The sequence below is a fragment of the Xyrauchen texanus genome, chromosome 41 (genome assembly GCF_025860055.1).
Source record: "Xyrauchen texanus isolate HMW12.3.18 chromosome 41, RBS_HiC_50CHRs, whole genome shotgun sequence".
In the NCBI taxonomy this organism is placed as follows: domain Eukaryota; kingdom Metazoa; phylum Chordata; class Actinopteri; order Cypriniformes; family Catostomidae; genus Xyrauchen; species Xyrauchen texanus.
In genome coordinates, this window is record NC_068316.1 from 2873809 (window position 1) to 2878808 (window position 5000).

At 34.9% G+C, this 5000-nt stretch overlaps 1 protein-coding gene across 2 annotated transcripts in view; it reads right to left on the reverse strand.

Annotated features, from left to right (window-relative positions):
• Window positions 1-4983: 4983 nt before the first annotated feature.
• Window positions 4984-5000, reverse strand: part of ntn2 (netrin 2) — a 41220-nt gene continuing 41203 nt past the window's right edge. For both annotated transcript variants that reach the window (XM_052113665.1, XM_052113664.1), the window contains one exon: window positions 4984-5000. This exon is cut by the window's right edge and continues 604 nt beyond it. The gene's annotated coding sequence lies outside the window, so the exon portion shown is untranslated.

Below are 5000 nucleotides of genomic sequence, written 5' to 3' on the forward strand. Positions count from 1 at the left end.
TACACATAACTCAAAAAATATGAAATACCGGAATACCGGACCGGTAGAGAATGCACGGATGAAGTAGGTCCTTTGCTAAAGAGATGTTGCCCTTCACAACTGTTGTAAAACACACATTTTAATTGCACTGAATTTTTTTACCAGTTTCATTTGAATTTTTAGATAAAACTGTTATAAATAAAGTTCAAAGTTTGAAATCTGTACAGTGAATATGTACAGTCATTTCAAATCAGATGACTGCAACATGCGGCAAAAAAGTTGAGACGGACAATTTAAGACTAATAACAATTTGAAAATGAGTGCTGCCGACTTCTCTGGGCTCGCTCTCAACTTTAGTGACCTTTGTTAGTCAACAGCACTCGCCGCTGCATCCACAGATGCAAGTTCAGACTTTACTGTGTAAAGGAGAAGCCGTACATCATCACTGTCCAGAAGCGCTGCCGACTTCTCTGGACTCGTCTCATCTTAGATGGACAGTGGATGTCACAGAAACGAAAATAGACATACACATACTCAAATGTTTTTTTTAACATTTATGCATTTTCATAACAAAAATCAATCAAATTGAATTGAGTAACATTTTAAAACTAAACAAACAAATAAATAAATATTTTAAGAAATGTATTAATATTATGAATTTAATTTTAGAAACATAACAAAATTAAATTTGATGGAATCTTGTTTTGAAATTAAAATGCGTAAATATTAAAAATAGGCAAAATAATAAAAAAAAATTATATTTTAGATGTCACAGGAAAGAAAACAGACGTACATAAAACTAAAGTTTTACGCATTTTAATTTCATAAAATTCCACTAAGTTGAACTGAGTAATCATTAGTAAAATTAAAAAACTTACAAAATTAAATTAATAAAAATAAAAAAACACGTAAAAATTACATTAATAAATTAATAAATGTAATTAATAAAAAAAAAAAGTAAAAACACGTAAAAATTAAATTATTAAAAAATTGATAATAAAACACATAAAACTGAAACATTACACAATTATATTTAATGGATTTTTTTTATGAAATTAAAATGCGTAAATATTAAAAAATAGGCGTGTATAAATTCATATATTTTAAATGTATTATACATAAATAATATTATTTTAGAAATGTGCGTAGCCCAAGTAATGTACATACAAATAAATGACCTGAACTGCAAGTCAGTAACTGTAATCTAATTACAAGAATTTAAAATATAATACGTTACACTGTTTTTTATTTAAAAGTAATTAGATAACAGTAATGAATTACTTTGTAATCAGATTACACCCAACACTGATTATATATGAGTACATACTCACTCTCATTGAGTATGTAAAATACCAGAAGGAAAACATACATCAACTAATAATTTATTTTGTATATTTGATTAATTTAGTGGTCATTGCAGTAACACAGAAACAGAAGAGGAGATAAACTCTCCTAGTGAGTTAGATGGATGGATATCTCTCATGCAGAACAACATAAACTTCACCAAACTGCATTTTTACTCACGTATTTACAGTACACATTCATACAAATGCATGTCAATACACACACAGATCCATACACACACCACATTCAGACTGATGGATGTGATTATACACACAAAACACACACAGTTATGTAAATATGCAGTTATGCACCCCTGGCTAAATGAACTTCTGCTGCATTTTTCTGCCAATTTAACTGCAGAATACCTGTTTATTTGCTGCATTACCTCAACAGTTATTTAACACATGCTCAGTTGTGATGGCAATGAAATGTTTTCGCCAAACTGAATATAAAACGCACGGTATTATGCCAGAGGTGCCCAAACTTTTGTGCACAAATATAAACACAAATGCATTCACACAAGCGGTCACAGACACAAGGAGACATTCGTCTGTTTGTTTGGAACTGAATTCAGTCTTTCCCCATTTTCTCTTTTATTTTAATAGACTATTCTGGCTTTCCAAACTGCAACGTCAGTTTCTCCTGTAAACCAATCCCAGTGAGGGTCACTTGAAGTTTCTGTGGGTTCACCTGGGTTTCTTGATTTTAAAAGGTGTCAACAATAAAATAATGTCAAATTTTAAATGCATACTGAGCCTGACCTCGATTCTGGCGACATTTCGCACGTATCGCGACAGTTCTGAGGTGAAATGTCCACTGGGGGGCGCTATAAGCGAGTTAAATGTTCTCCTAAATGGATGAGGTTTTTAAGATTAATGCTTTATCGAGTTTTAAATCAACAGAACTGACTTCCCTACCCCAAACCCAAACCTAAACCCAAACAAAATGGCAGAAAAAGCAAATGTGAGATGAAAAACGCAACTAACATAATTTTGTGGTGATGAGTTGGTCCGGTTATCATTTTGTATACATAATGAGTCTCTGAAAGTGTTTGATGGATTTTTGGTGTGGGATATTAGTTGTATGTATCTAGGAATATTTCCATAATAATCAAGATATTATTGGTGATATACAGTGGCGAGAAAAAGTATGTGAACCCTTTGTAATTAGATGGATTTCTGCATTAAGTGGTCATAAAGTAACAAAACACACAAACAATTATAATTATTCATGTCTTTATTGAACACATCCCATTAAACATGCACAGTGCTGGGGAAAAAGTAAGTGAACCCCATAGGCTAAAGATGTCAACAAGAGCTAATTAGAGTCAGGAGTTGGCAAACTAGGCATCAAATTAATGAAACGAGATTAGAGGTGTGGGTTAGAGCTACTTTGACTTGTAAAAAGCACTCAAACATTTTGAGTTTCAGTTCACAAGAAGCATCTGCTGACATACAAATTTATCTGGAAGAGCTCAGATATTCATCTGTACACAGTTAGATCAATCTTCTATAAATGGTGGTTTAGTACTATAGGTACTCTCACTAGAAGTGGCCGTCCAGTCATGATGACTCAAAGGGAACATCGCAGAATGATCATTGAGGTACAGAAGTACCCTAGAGTGACAGATAAAGACTTGAAGGAATCATTGGAACTGGTTAACATCTCTGTTCATGAGTGTACTGTACAGGAATCATTAAACAGGTGTTCATGACTAAAACATGACTGCACACCTGAGGTTTGCCAAAGACCACTTTGACGCTCCACAACACTACTGGGAAAATGTTTTGTGGACTGATGAAACTAAGGTTGAATTGTTTGGGAAGAATATGCAGCACTACGGTTGGCATTAAAAGGGCACCATGTACCAACATGAAAACATCATCCCAACGCTAATGTACGGTGAGGGAGCATCATGATTTGGGGCTGCTTTGCTGCTTTGGGGCCTGGACCGATTGCCATCATCGAGGGAAAAATGAAATCCCAAGTTGATCAAGATATCCTACAGGACAATGTCAGGGTGGCTGTGCACCAGCTGGAGCTCAGTAGAAGTCGGGTGATGCAGCAGGACAATGACCCTAAACATCAAAGTAAATCCACTACAGAATGATGACAATAAAAAAAACTCCACCTTTTGGAGTGTCCCAGACAGAGCCCAGAGCTGAACCCAATAGAGATGCTCAAGAGAGCCGTTCACACCAGACATCATAAGAATATGTCTGAGCTGAAGCAGTTCTGTGAGGAAGAATGATCCACAAATCAACAGCTACAGGAAACACTTGATTGAGGTTATTGCTGCCAAAGGAGGATAGACCCGTTATTAAACCCAAGGGTTCACTTACTTTTTCCATAGCACTGTGCATGTTTAATGGGATGTGTCCAATAAAGACATGAAAGATTATACTTGTTTGTGTGTTGTTCGCTTAAGCACATTGTGTTTGTCTATAATTGTGACTTTGATGAAGATGAGATCACATTTAATGACCAATTAATGCAGAAACCAGCTAATTCCAAAGGGATCACTTACTTGAAACAATAGAAAAAGACACCGGTTCTCATTCTTATACAAACACACTTTCATTTTCCAATAAATGTATTCATTCTGAACTCTCATTTCAGCAATGAGACTCGTATATATTTAATGTATGTAAATGGCATCAAGCCTTGAGCATGAATACAGACACATTCTGTGGTCGGTGTGCATTTTGATATGGTGGGTGTGTGTGTGTGTGTGTGTGTGTGTGAGAGTATAGTGTATCTATGCATGCTTGTTAAAGTATTAACATTTAAATACACTTCAGTTAGCTCTCCTGTTAGTTAGAAACACAAACACTTGAGATGCTGCATTTGATTTTGTCCAAAATGTGCTAGCATAGAAGAAAATGAGGAACCTTACCTTTTGGATCAACCTTTGCGTCCTATGATGCCTTAAAATGTTACAGCTCAACAGGATTCTGCCTTAAAATCGTTAATTGACATTGACGCTATAGTGTCTTACATCAAAACAACCAGATTAATACTGTTTTACTGTTTTATAACAACAGTCGCACAGTATCAAAACAATAGCCACACCCTATAATATTCACCCCTAAAATAAAAACAAATACTGTCATCATTTACTAACCCTCATGTCGTTCCAAACCATCTTACTAAGGCTGCACGATTAATGTTAAGATTAATACAATTTACATTAAAATACGTCTTTAGAGTGGATCAACTGCATGCAATAAAACATCCGAAACAATAACGAGAACTGTTTCTCAATTACATAATAGCTGTTTTATCAGTAAATAAAGACAATTTTACATTTGCCCTCTTAGAAGCATGAAACAAAAGCTGTTATTTAAGTAGTCCGTATGAATTGTGTGCTATATCCCAATTCTTCTGAAGGCGAATGATAGCTTTGCATGAGAAAAAGACTTTTAAATTGAAATCGTTATTCACTGAAAAGCCGTGGTCACCATTTACTTTCACTGTATGGAGAAGAGCAGCTTGGACATTCTGTCTCAGTGGACAAATCCGTCCTTTTGTATTCGACGGAAGAAGAAAGTCACGTGAATGACATGAGGGTGAGTAAATGATGACAATTAGTTTTTTGTATTTTTGGTTGCACTGTCCCTTTAAGAAGTACTAAATGATGACGAGGCGATGATGATGATTTGAGGTTTTCAAAACCG